Below are 14531 nucleotides of genomic sequence, written 5' to 3'. Positions count from 1 at the left end.
CAGTGTGGCTAGAGATGAGCCAGTGATGGGGAAAATAATAGGAGTTAAGGTTGGATGGTCAGAGTATATATAATCCTGAGTTCACTAGATCAGGTTTTATTCTAATTATATTGAGATGCCTCTGGAAGATTTTAAGAAGGGGATTGATATAATCTGGTTTATGCTTTGAGATTACTCTGGCAGCTGTGAAGAAATTGGCTTGTTGGGGACAAAGAATCAAATAAGGGAGACTCATGGGGAGGATTTTGCAGTATCCAGGAAAAGAGCTCATGTAGTTTGGAGTAAGATGGCAGCCGCAGCCTGGTAAGAGGGAGAGATGGATTTGGGTTATACTTTGGTGGTCGGGCAAACAGGACTGCTAACATTTGGATGTCAGGTTGAGGGAAGGAGGAAAAATCAGGTATGACTTCTAGTCATATGCCTGATCAGCTGGGTGAATTTCATATTACAGAAATCAGAAGATGTGGTAGGAGCAGGTTCATTGCTGAGATGGGGGAGAGGAGTCCTGACCTAGATCTCTTAGGTTTGCAGTACCAACTTAATAGCCTGGTGAAGATGACAGATATTTTGTGTCTGATGCTCAGGAGACAGCCAAGATTAGAGAGAAATTTAAGCGACATTAGTATGTAGGTGGTATTTAAAAGCATAGGAACTGGGTCACATTACCTAGGGAGAGTTTAGATAGTAAAAAGAGAGGGCTCAGTATCCCAATATTTAGAAATTGAGCAGCCAGCAAGGGTCCTGCAAAGAAGCATTTGGTGATGTCGAAGGAAACCCAGTAGGTGTGATCCAGAAGCAAGGAATTGTGAGGTCTGTCCAGTGCTGCTTGAGAGATATGGAAAGCTGGAAAGAGCCTTCATAATTGGATGTGGTAAGAAGAAGAAAGGTCATTATTGACCTTGGTATTGAATACTTTCTGCATGCCAACAGCATTCTGTGTGCTTTTACGTGTACTAACTTTTTTAGTCCTCATGACAACCGTATGAGGCAGTTGCCTTTATTATCCCCATTTTCTAGCTAAGGAAATTGAGCCATAGAGAAATTATGCTGCTTTTGTACCTAGTGACTCACAGAACAGGGATTGGAACTCAAGAGGTCAAAGTCCAAGCCTAACAACCATATTCTGTTTCCCTCCTATGTAATATGTATGATGAGAAAAACTGGTATGAGGGGCACCTGGGTGGCTCAATCGGTTGAGCGTCTGACTCTTGGTTTCCACGCAGGTCACAATCTCATGGTTCATGGGATCCAGCCCTGTTTTGGGCTCCACACTGAGTGTGGAACCCACTTGGGATCCTCTCTCTAACCTCTCTGCTGCTCCTCTGCTCTTGTGCTCTCTCTCTCTCTCAAAATAAATAAGAGAAGTAAGTTGAAGAGAGAGTGCAGGTGAGAACATGGAGACTATACGTGAAGACAACTCTTGGGAGAAGTTTTATTGTGGAGAGGAGATAAATGGGATGGGAGCTGGAAGAGGATATAAGGTCAAAGACAGTTTTTGTTTGTTTTGCTTCAAGATGGTTGATAGGAAACATATTTCTGTGCTGATGTTGATAACCAGGGCAAAAGAGGGGACTTGAAGAGTTAGGAGAGATCAAGGATGATTGTAGGAATGCTTACATAGAAGCAAGGAAATTTCCTCCACGTTGACAGGAGAGAGAGAACACACAGTGCATCGGTTCAGATGTAGCTGGATTTAAAACATTGGTGGTAGGAGGATGAGAGAGGTGGTTCTTGTCTGGCAGCTTCTGGGTTCTCAAGTGTGAAGGGAAGCAAGTAGAGGGATAGAAATTGTTGTGAGTAGGAGAGAGAAGGGAAAGGTAAGAGAATGAGCATCTTACTGGAGGTGGGGGAGGAATAAATTTACCAGAGAAATTAATGGGATTTACTGATGAGCGATGCTATTGCCATTTGATGATATTTTTGTTCCCAATTGGGACCAATGAGCAGAACTCTGTCATGTTTTACTCCATTTCTGGAGAAAAGTTTAGCTGTTTGGGATTAAGAGCAGAGCTGGGCTTAATTGGGGTTGGACAAAGAGGGCAAGTAAGATGGAGGGAGAACAGAATAAAGCATTTAGAGAGTGTTTTCCGGGAGTGATCAGAGCACTGAAACATGACATCTAATAGGGATGATGGCGGATGGTGAGGAAGAGGTTTTCAGCTGGTGAGTGTCTCCAGTGCTCTTGCAGAATGCTAGGTTGGAGGTGCTGGAGGGAAGCTGGAGAGCTAGGAGCATGTTGTCAGATGGTGATGATGACAGGATCAGACTATCACCATGGCAGTGGGTGGCCCAGATGGAGCCTGTCGATGGAATTGAAGAAATTAAGAAACCAACAGGCCAGGATTTGAGTGGGGGGGGTGGGGGGGTGGGGGGGGTTATATATGGTTACAATTGTCAAGAATTATGACAGTAATGTTAGAAGATGGTGAGCTGGGTGCTAGAATTTCAGTAACCAGGGTGACTTGGCCATGAGACAGAAAGAGCAATATTGGCTAGTGTGGTCAGCTGACATATCCTTCAGAAGAACTGAGAGTGTTGAAGGGGGTAGGAAGTGAAGCAGTTTGAAAGTGGCAATGGGGATCAGTGCTATCTCCACTAACTCCCAGCCTTGAGGTATACCCTGAAAGTGGGGGGCTGTAAAGGAAAAGCATTTTCAGGAGTCCACTCAGGCATGAAAAGCTTTTAAAACCATGGCAATAGCAGGATGGCTTGGGCCGGTTGGGCAGGGAGTAGAGACTAAAGACAGAGCCACCAGTAATGGTATTATGTAACCAGTCCCTGGAGAGGTGACAGAATCAAATGAGGACAGTGGGATTGAGAGGAGAAATGTGTGAAAAATCTATCGAAAGTAGAACTTGGAAAGGATTGTTTTCAGAGCTAACTGATGTTGACAATATTAGTGGAGAGAGAGAATACAGAAAAGGACACATTTGAAACAGGGGTTCTCTCTCCTATTAAATTGCTAATGAATAATGAAGGCAGTATATATACATGGCTTCAGAATCAAATCATACTAAAAGGTTTTTGATGGAAAACCGCTTTGCCTCACTTCTCTCTGCCTTCAGGGTCCTGCTCCCTTGGGGACATTTACTTGCATTATTTTTTGTTGCTTTCCTCCCACTATCCTCTGCTCCCTTTTTCTGCCATTTGTTCAGGCAGTTATTAGTGTTCCTGAATCAATGCTCTATTTTTCTTTTTAATTTGTCCCTTCAATCTCCACCCCCTCTCTAGGAAGAGGGACCAAGATTTCTTTGATGTTATCTTCTATTTTTTTCTTCTAAGTTTTTTTATGGCTACCTCATTTTAAATTCCAAGCATGCTCTTTTTCCTGTTTATTCCTTTTTCATGCTATCCTATACTTATTTTATGGTTGTAATATCTTTTCTTATCTCTAAGGACATTAATTGCATTTTTTGCCTTTCTTAATTGGCTGTGTTTCCTCCAGGTGCCCCTTTTTTCCCTTCATTTTCTCTCTCTCTCTCTCTCTCTCTGTCTTTTTTTTTTTTTTTTTTTTTTTTTTTGGTCCTCAAATGTTTGTTAATCCCTGTCTGACACTTATGTTCATAATATGAATCCCTGTCTGTTCAGACTTAAGAATAGGGCATTAAAAAGCTGAGTGGAAGCTGTGTGGGCACAGGCAGGCTTGTTGATGGTGGATTTTGTTTGTTTTTGAGGAAGCTTCCAAATACTTGGAAGTCTTCTCCTGAGGCTATTCAGTTTCTTAGAGAAGAATCTTCTAATCTTCCTGGGGGATACAAGCCAGCTGCCAGTTTTCCTGAGTAGAGTCTGGGAAGGTGGCTCCATGTATCACCATTCATAATGTAAACTATTACATCACCGTGTTTCAGCCCAGCCAGTGCAGGAGCTCTGTCTCCCTGGTATCTGGGGTCTCCATGTGCAATTTCGGTAGGCTGAATCAGTTCCTGTCTCCACCCCTCCCCCCCCCCCCCCCCCAGTATATATTTCAGGTTTTAGAGACTTTTAAACAGTAAAAGAGAAAAGGAAGGGAAAAATGCACCTGGAGGAGACAGAGCCAATTTAAAAAGAAGGAAAAAATGCAACTATCATTAGTATTTTTAGAGATGAGGGGGAAAGAAAATTCTACATCCATATTCTCCTAATTCGATTATTTTACCTCCATCCACTTTCTACCTTCTAACAATGCGTTGAAATCTTCAGTTAGCTATTGTGTTCTGTTCTCCTTGCCCTTGTGGATTTGTACTTTTTATTTCCCCTTAAATTCCTTTGCCATTTTAGCAGAGGTTGGAGAGGGAAAGGAGAAATTTGCATTTTATTAACCTGCTGCTTAATTGAAATCCCAACTTTAGTTGTGAGCAGATTGACATACGGGTGCTTGTGGAGACACAGGTTTGTTGCCCAGGTGAGGAATTCAGTTTAGGGATAGATTTTTAGACCTCCTTGGTTTAACATAATTATTGAAGCTATGGAGAATGGTAACACTTCCCCAGGGGAGTTTGAAGCATGGCATCCTTTGATTCATTCGACACGTATTTGTCAAGTGCCTACCGCATGCTGGCAGGGAGAAGATGCACTAGGCCAGAATGTAGGGAACTGCTAGAAAGATAAGGAAGAAGGAAAGAAGGCACCGGAAGAGCAAAGGGAAAGGTGGAAGGGGATGAGAGGAGAGTGCTCCCACTGGGGAGGGAATTTTAGGGAAGGGAGCAGAGACGTTTTGCATAATGTTAAGTGCTAGGAAGAGTTCAGACGGGTGAATGAAGCCTTCTCTTGATTATTCCACTCATACTTATTGACTGTCTAGCACAGTGCTTGATTCTGCGATTAGAGTGGTCAACAAGACTGACCTGATATGGACCTGTTAGAGCTTCCATTCTAGCCAAGACAGGGCGTTAAACCAGGACCAGGGCCTATCTTAAAGCGTGAGCTGTGGGGGCACATCAGGAGGAAGCTAACTTTGTGGGGGGATGGGGAAACGCTTCCAAGTAGAGGTGATTAAGCTAGGACCCAGTTTTGAGTACCTGAATAAGTGAAACTTAGCATTTAATTACTTTGGAGGCTGGAGAGGAAGGAATAGGCTTAGAACAGGGAGGGTTCCACGGGCAACTTTTTTAGAGACCAAGGATTGGTAATGTGACAGCTTTTGAACACCAAAGAACCTTTCAGATGGCTTGTATACATTAACACACACTACAAAGTTACAAGGGAAATCTCGAAAATCTTAGTCATTTCTACAGAAAAAATCCTTAATATTCCACAGGAAAGTAAACCTTGAAGTTTGATGGTTAAAAATAGACCATCTGTGGCTTCAGGTTCTGAAGTAATACAGATGGGGCTATTTACTTAAAAAATAAATCACTGGTGATCTAATTAGCAATTCAAAGGTTGGCCTCTCACAGACTTGCTTAGTGTGATGTCCAGGACCCAGATGAAGGACAAAGTATGGAGTAGTTTACATTGCACCAGCAAATTACACTTTATGACTTAAACTAAAAACTAATTTTTCTTTATTGAAAAAAGAAAACAGAGCAAATAATATTCAAGTGTTTACTGTGCCCATTAGTATTCCAAATTAAATTCATATGTTGGCTTGACAAAAAATAAAACACACAAAGTTACTTTGCAGTGAATATTTACCTACTGTTGATAATGGCAGTCTGCCTGAGAGAAAAAAATTTTTCAGAAAGGGCAGTGGTATCTTGAAATTCCTTTTAAAATTGGAAGGTGGTAGGAACACTCGAGAAGGGAAAATATTCAATTATCTGTCAATAGAGAGAAAGTTGTACCTTATGTGTGAGAGAAAGAAGTTGGCCAGGAACACTGTGCTTTTCTTTCCCAGAAACCACAGAGCCTCCTCCTTTCCCCTTCTCATTCATGTGCTCTAGGCTGATGGAACTAGCACAGAACTTGGAAAAAAGGGGAGCCTCTCCCTTCCCACCAGCTTCATGGTCCCGGGAACCACCTGAGAGCCATAGGGAGATGGAAGCAATCTTGGTTTCTCTTTGGTGGCATGGGAGTGGAATGTTTTCAACTTTAGTTTGAATAAATTTACCAAAACTGCCCAGCACCTCCCAGTCTATGACTCCCACCTCCCTCAGCCCGGGGCTTTGCTTTGTTGGTGTGGGCTGAGATGCAAAGTGCCCACAAAGGTAAATCTATAAGGCAAATTTTAAAAGATGTTTGTCTCTCAGTAAAATAGAGGAAAGTCTCACTAATTTATTTACCTGTCCAGTGAAGACATTAGCCTAGATGATCGTGAAGGCCCCTTTCTGCACTGTTTCTGTTATTCTGTGTGGTTCATTTCTGCATTTGTAGGATGAGGACTGCTTATACCTAGTAGGGATGGTGAGGGCAACATCATCTCCTTCTTAGAGTGTGACATAAAAACGACTGATTTCAGGAATGCTTCCTCTGGTCCGTGCCCAGCTTCTGCCAGGAGGCAGCCTGGCTCGGGAACAGTAGTCTGACTGAGTTTGAATATGTGCTCTGCTACCTACACTGTGGGAACTAGACAAGTCTCCACCTCTCCAAGCCTCAGTGTATTCTAAAAAAATTGACTCAATAATACTTTCTCCAGAAGATAGTTGCAAAGATTAACATACCATGTAAAGGACCCGGCATCATGTGTGACACATAGAAGATGCTTTATTTATCATTTTGTGTCTTTTTTGATGATGGAAGTAGCATTTTATCTCCTGGCAGTAGATTATATGAGGATGCACATTTTCCAACAAGTATCGTGACTTGTTAAGGAGAATTACTCATGCTACTGGCATGTTTTCTTCATCGTGATGCCAATTTGTAATCTTTTCATAGAACATTTGGCCATTGAAAGTTGCAGTAGCATTTTCAGATAGGTGTATGCTTTATGGGAGCTTTTAACGTAATGGGTTTCTTTGTTAAGATTGTGCAGAAATCTTCCACATGAATGTGATGAGGGACATTGAGGCATATTTTGGCTTTCAATTTGAAGCTGTGCTAATATGCTTCTTGGAGGCTCATTTAAGTTATCTTTGGCTGAAATTATGGAGAGTTGCTCCCATATTTCATACAAATCAAATAGAAAAATTAACTTAAAAAAGTTCAAGCTGTGTTATGTTAGTTTGGATCCTCTGAGCAACAGGCACCAAGACAGGATAAGTCATGCAAGAGATTGGTTGAGTAGTAGCTTGTAAGGGAAATGGGGAGGGAGCCAGAAAAGTCAGGAGAACCATCAGACCATGATGTAGGTCTGATGCATGTGGAGGAGAGAGGGAGGGAAGAAAGGCTGCTAGAAAGGGCCTTAGTTGCAGTGAAGTTCTAAGAAAAATTCAGCATGGCCGATGAGGCTCCCAACCCAAGCTGCCCATCAAAGAAGTCCACATCTTATAGCTATGGATCTGTGCTCAGTCCCTGGATGGGAACAGCATGTGGGAAGAGTGGTATTGGCTCGAACACAGGGGTGGATTCAGAGCATAGCATCTGGGGCCCTTGGTCAATTATGCTTCTGACAGTGAATCTGACAGGTCATTTCCATGGCCTCCAAACTTCAGGCACTTCCATCACCTGTGTTACAAGGTCTCATGACCTACATAGTTAATGTTTTCCTCAAGTATTAGTGTCACAAAATGATTGAAAAGGAACATGCTATGCCTCACTGAGATACACCTGATGGTATTATCCAGTGCTAGAAACCCAGGCTTCATCAATCCTTGACATCCTTCTTCCACATTTTCAACTCCAGCCAATCGGCAACTGAGTTCTGCTGATTTCACTCCCTAACTCTGTGATTCCCTCCATGTGTCTGCACATTAGAACCATCTGGAGATCTTTAAAAAATTCCAAAGGCCAGGCCACATCCAGATCAATTAAATCACAGCTTTATTTATTTATTTATTTTTTTGAACCTTCCCAAATGACTCCAGACAAATTTGGAAACCAGTTTCTTCAATATTTTCAAATCTGACTTCTCTCCATCCCTACTACCATGGCCCTAGTCCTTTCTCATTTGGATGACTGACCAGCTCCCTCTTTGGTCACTGTGCTTATAATCTTTTCCCTCTCATATTTATTCTGTCCACAGAAACCCACTGACCTCCCAGAAATGCAAATCTGGTTATGTAACTACTCTGCTTCCAGCTCTCCCACAGCCCCCCACCCCCACATCTAAAGCATCGCTTCCCAACCCTTTCTTCCCCCTGCCCCCACGGCATCCACCAGCATAACACCCATCCTCAGCGAGTCTTATACATGGCGATTTTCAACCCTGGGGGAGGAGCATCTGAATATTGGAGAAAGACCCACAGCTTGTGCAACTTGCAAAACAATTTTCTCCTCCACCCCCTTTTTCTTCTTTCCCCCTTCCCTCATTCTGATGTGTGCTCTCCAGCCAAAGGGATTAAACCTTATGTGGAATACAGGACCACCTTTTTTATCTGCCCTATCTCCATGATCTCATCATCTGCCTTGTTACTTTTGCTACTTAGGCTCCCAACTTCTGAAAGTTCCTGGTATAAATGATGTTGTTCCCATCTTTTATGCCTTTTGCTTATTTCTATTCTTTCTCTTTGGAATGCCTCCCCTTTAACCTTTTTCTGTAGTGCTTTCCCTTAAACTAACTTGACATTTTGAAACCAACCATTAAGTCAACCCTGTGGTCACCTCTGCAAAGCCTTCTCTGACTCACTACTCCAGCCAGGTTGGGACCGACACTTCTTTCATTATCAAAGATCCTGTGTACTTGTTTTATTAATTTTGCAATGTTGTACTAGCAATACCTGTTTTAAGGGATCCATATTCACCATTCTCTTTTTCTAGAATTGTAATTTTTTTCTTTTTAAAAATAATTTTTTTAATGCCATTATAATTAATGTACAGTGTTATATTGGTTTCAGGTATACAATACAGTGATTCAGCAATTCTATACATTACTCAGGGATCACCACATAAGTGCACTCTTTTTTTTTTTTTTTAAATTTACATCCAAGTTAGTTAGCATATAGTGCAACAATGATTTCAGGAGTAGATTCCTTAATGTCGCTTACCCATTTAGCCCATCCCTCCACCCATAACCCTTTCAGTAACCCTCTGTTCTCCATGTTTAAGAGTTTCTTATGTTCTGTCCCGCTCCCTGTTCTTATGTTATTTTTCCTTCCCTTCCCTTGTGTTCATCTGTTCTGTGTCTTAAAGTCCTCATATGCGTGAAGTCATATGATATTTGTCTTTCTCTGACTAATTTCACTTAGCGTAATACCCTCTAGTTCCATCCACATAGTTGCAACAGCAAGATTTCATTCTTTTTGATTGCTGAGTAATACTCCATTGTGTGTGTGTATATATATATATATGTATATATACCACATCTTCTTTATCCATTCATCCATCGATGGACATTTGGGCTCTTTCCATACTTTGGCTATTGTTGATAGTGCTGCTGTAAACATGGGGGTGCATGTGCCCCCTTTGAAACAGCATACCTGTATCCTTTGGATAAATACCTAGTAGTGCAATTACATGGTCGTAGGGAATTTCTATTTTTAATTTTTTGAGGAACCTCCATACTGTTTTCCAGAGTGGCTGCACCAGTTTTCATTCCCACCAGCAGTGCAAAAGAGATCCTCTTTCTCCGCATCCTTGCCAACATCTGTTGTTGCCTGAGTTGTTAAAGTTAGCCATTCTGACGGGTGTGAGGTGACATCTCATTGTGGTTTTGATTTGTATTTCCCTGATGATGAGTGATGTTGAGCACTCTTTCATTTGTCAGTTGGCCATCTGGATGTATTCTTTGGAGAAGTGTCTATTCATGTCTTTAGCCTATTTCTTCACTGGATGATTTGTTTTTTGGGTGTTGAGTTTGAGAAGTTCTTTGTAGATTTTGGATACTAACCCTTTATCCGATATGTCATTTGCAAATATCTTCCCCCATTCTGTCAGTTGCCTTTTAGTTTTGCTGATTGTTTCCTTCGCTGTGCAGAAGCTTTTTATTTTGATGAGGTCCCAATAGTTCATTTTTGCTTTTGTTTCCCTTGCCTCTGGAGACTTGTTGAGTAAGAAGTTGCTGCAGCCAAGATCAAAGAGGTTTTTGCCTGCTTTCTCCTTGAGGATTTTGATAGCTTCCTGTCTTACATTGAGGTCTTTCATCCACTTTGAGTTTATTTGTGTGTATGGTGTACAAAAGTGGTACAGGTTCATTCTTCTGCATGTCGCTGTCCAGTTTTCCCAGCACCACTTGCTGAAGAGACTGTCTTTATTCCATTAGATCCCATTAGATATTCTTTCCTGCTTTGTCAAAGATTAGTTGGCCATACGTTTGTGGGTCCATTTCTGGGTTCTCTATTCTGTTCCATTGATCTGAGTGTCTGTTCTTGTGCCAGTACCATACTGTCTTAATGATTACAGTTTTGTAATACAACTTGAAGTCCAGGATTGTGATGCCTCCTTTTTTTTTTTTTTCAGGATTTCTTTGGCTATTCGGGGTCTTTTCTGGTTCCACACAAATTTTAGGATTGTTTGTTCTAGCTCTGTGAAGAATACTGGTGTTATTTTGATAGGGATCGCGTTGAATATGCAGATTGCTTTGGGTAGCATCAACATTTTAACAGTATTTGTTTTTCCTATCCAGGAGCATGGAATCTTTTTCCATTTCTTTGTGTCTTCTTCAATTTCTTTCATAAGCTTTCTATAGTTTTCAGCATATAGATTTTTCACCTCTTTGATTAGATTTATTCCTAGGTATTTTATAGTTTTGGTGCAATTGTAAATGGGATCAATTCCTTGATTTCTCTTTCTGTCACTTCATTGTTGGTGTATAGGAATGCAACCGATTTCTGTGTATTGATTTTATATCCTGCAACTTTGCCAAATTCATGAATCAGTTCTAGCAGTTTTTTGGTGGAATCTTTTGGGTTTTCCATATAGAGTATCATGTCATCTGTGAAGAGTGAAACTTTGACCTCCTCCTGGGCTATTTGGATGCCTTTTATTTCTTTGTGTTGTCTGATTGATGAGGCTAAGACTTCCAATACTATTTTAGATAACAGTGGTGAAAGTAGACATCCCTGTCTTGTTCCTGACCTTAGGGGGAAAGCTCTCAGTTTTTCCCCATTGAGGATGATATTAGCGTTGGATCGCTTATATATGGCTTTTATGATCTCGAGGTATGCTCCTTCTATCCCTACTTTCTTGAGGGTTTTTATCAAGAAAGGATGCTGTATTTTGTCAAATGCTTTCTCTGCATCTATTGAGAGGATGATATGGTTCTTGTCCTTTCTTTTATTGATGCGATGGTCACATTGATTGTTTTGCAGATATTGAACCAGCCTTGCATCCCAGGTATAAATCCCACTTGGTTGTGGTAAATGATTTTTTTAATGTATTGTTGGATCTGGTTGGCTAATATCTTGTTGAGGATTTTTGCATCCATGTTCATCAGGGAAATTGGTCTATAGTTCTCCTTTTTAGTGCGGTATTCATCTGGTTTTGGAATCAAGGTAATGTTGGCTTCATAGAAAGAGTTTGGAAGTTTTCCTTCCATTTCTATTTTTTGGAACAGATCCAAGACAATAGGTGTTAATTCTTCCTTAAGTGTTGGTAGAATTCCCCTGGAAAGCCATCTGGCCCTGGACTCTTGTTTTTTGGGAGATTTTTGATAACTAATTCGATTTCTTTAGATTATAGGTCTGTTCAAATTTTCTATTTCTTCCTGTTTCAGTTTTGATAGTGTATATATTTCTAGGAATTTGTCCATTTCTTCCAGATTGCCTATTTTATTGGCATATAATTGCTCATAATATTCTCTTATTATTGTTTTTATTTCTGCTGTGTTGGTTGTGATCTCTCCTCTTCCATTCTTGATTTTACTTATTTGGGTCCTTTCCTTTTTCTTTTTGATCAAGTGGCTAGTGATTTTTCAATTTTGTTAATTCTTTAAGAGAACCAGCTTCTGGATTCATTGACATGTTCTACTGTTTTTTTTTGGTTTTGATAGCATTAATTTCTGCTCTAATCTTTGTTATTTCCTGTCTTCTGCTGGTTTTGGGTTTTATTTGCTGTTCTTTTTCCAGCTCTTTAAGGTGTAAGGTTAGATTGTGTATCTGAGACCTTTCTTCCATCTTTAGGAAGGCCTAAATTGCTATGTAATTTCCTCTTATGACTGCCTTTGCTGCGTCCCAGAGGTTTTGGGTTTTGGTGTTAACATTTTCATTGGCTTCCATGTACTTTTTAATTTCCTCTTTAAATTCTTGGCTAGCCCATACATTCTTTCGTAGGATATTCTTTAGTCTCCAAGTATTTGTTACCTTTCCAAATTTTTTCTTGTGGTTGATTTTGAGTTTCATAGCGTTGTGGTCTGAAAATATGCATGATATGATCTCGATCTTTTTGTACTTACTTAGGGCTGATTTGTTTCCCAGCATGTGGTCTATTCTAGAGAATGTTCCATGTGCACTGGAGAAGAATGTATATTCTGCTGCTTTAGGATGAAATGTTCTGAATATATCTGTTAATTCCATCTGGTCCAATGTGTCATTCAAAGCCATTGTTTCCTTGTTGAGTTTCTGATTAGATTATCTGTCCATTGCTGTGACTGGGGTGTTGAAGTCCTCTACTATTATGGTATTATTATCAATGAATTTATGTTTGTGATTAATTGATTTATATATTTGGGTGCTTTCACATTTGGAACATAAATATTTACAATTGTTAAGTCTTCTTGGTGGATAGACCCCTTAATTATGATATAATGCCCTCTTTCATCTCTTGATTCAGTCTTTATTTTAAAGTCTAGATTGCCTGATATAAGTATGGCTACTCCGGCTTTCTTTTGTCAACCATTAGCATGATAGATGCTTCCCCATCTCCTGACTTTCAATCTGAAGGTGTCTTTAGGTCTAAAGTGGGTCTTTTGTAAACAACATATACATGGGTCTTGTTTTCTTATCCATTCTGTTACCCTATGTCTTTTGATTGGAGCATTTAGTCCATTGACATTTAGAGTGAGTACTGAAAGATATGAATTTATTGTCATTATGTTGCTTGTAGAGTTGGAGTTTCTGGTGGTGTTCTCTGGTCTTTTCTAGTCTTTGTTGCTGTTGGTATTTATGTATGTACGTATGTATGTGTGTATGTTTGTATGTATTTTCATCTTTTCTCCCCTCAGAGAGTCCCCCTTAAAATTTCTTACAGGGATGATTTAGTGGTCATGACCTCCTTTAATTTTTGTTTGTTTGGGAAACACTTAATCTCTCCTATTTTGAATGACAGCCTAGCTGGATAAAGAATTCTTGGCTGCATATTTTTCTGTTTCAGCACATTGAATATATCCTGCCACTCCTTTCTGGACTGCCAAGTTTCTGTGGATAGGTCTGCTGCAAACCTGATCTGTCTTACCTTGTAGGTTAAGGACTTTCTTTCCCTTGCTGCTTTCAGGATTCTTTCCTTGCCTGAGTATTTTGTGAATTTGACTATGATATGCCTTGTTGATGGTCAGTTTTTGTTGAATCTAATGGGAGTCCTCTGTGCTTCCTGGATTTTGATGTCTGTGTCTTTCCCCAGGTTAGGAAAGTTTTCCACTATGATTGTTCACATAACCCTTCTACCCCTTTTTCTCTCTCTTCATCTTCTGGGACCCTATGATTCTGATGTTTTTCCTTTTTAACGAGTCACTGATTTCTCTAATTCTTAAATCCTGCTCTTTTGCCTTAGTGTCCCTCTTTCTTCCTGCTTCATTATTCTCCATAAGTTTATTCTCTATATCACTGATTCTCTGCTCTGCCTCATCTATCCTTGCCTCCATGGCATCCATTGAGATTGCAGCTCAGTTATAGCATTTTTTATTTCATCCGGACTAGCTTTTACTTCTTTTATATCTGCAGAAAGGGATTCTAATCTATTTTCGACTCCAGCTAGTATTCTTATTATCGTGATTCTAAATTCTGGTTCAGACATCTTGCTTGTGTCTGTGTTGGTTAAGTCCCTGGCTGTCGCTTCTTCCTAATCTTTCTTTTGAGGTGAATTCCTTCGTTTTGTCATTTTGAAGGGAGAAAAGGAATTAATGAGGTTAAAAAAATTAAAATTAAACAATTAAAATTAAAAAATTAAAAACAACACACCCACAAAAAAAAATCAAGTCAATGATGCTAAATCCTAGGTGTGTTTGGTCTGGGTGTTGAAAGGGGCTTGATAGAGAAAAAAGGGGGGAAAAGAGAAAGAAAAAATCATTTGAAAATTCGAAAAAATGAATACACTGAAATAGAATATAATGAAATGATGGCAGTAAAATAGAATTTGAAAAAATTTACACAAAAGTAAAAAATGTAGTAGAAAAAAATTAAAGAAACATATTTTTAATAAACATTGAAGGGGTGCCTGGGTGGCTCAGTCAATTAAGCATCTGACCTCTGCTCAGGTCATGATCTTGCAGTCGGTGAGTTGGAGCCCCACATCTGGCTCTGTGTTGACAGCTCAGAGCCTGGACCCTGCCTCGGATTCTATGTCTTCCTCTCTCTCTCTGCTTCTCCCCTACTCATGCTCTGTCTCTCTCTGTATCCAAAATAAATTTTTAAAAAATTTAAAAAAAT

Source organism: Prionailurus bengalensis, chromosome D1 (assembly GCF_016509475.1).
Source record: "Prionailurus bengalensis isolate Pbe53 chromosome D1, Fcat_Pben_1.1_paternal_pri, whole genome shotgun sequence".
Lineage (NCBI taxonomy): Eukaryota > Metazoa > Chordata > Mammalia > Carnivora > Felidae > Prionailurus > Prionailurus bengalensis.
Note: the sequence above shows the minus strand (reverse complement) of the source record.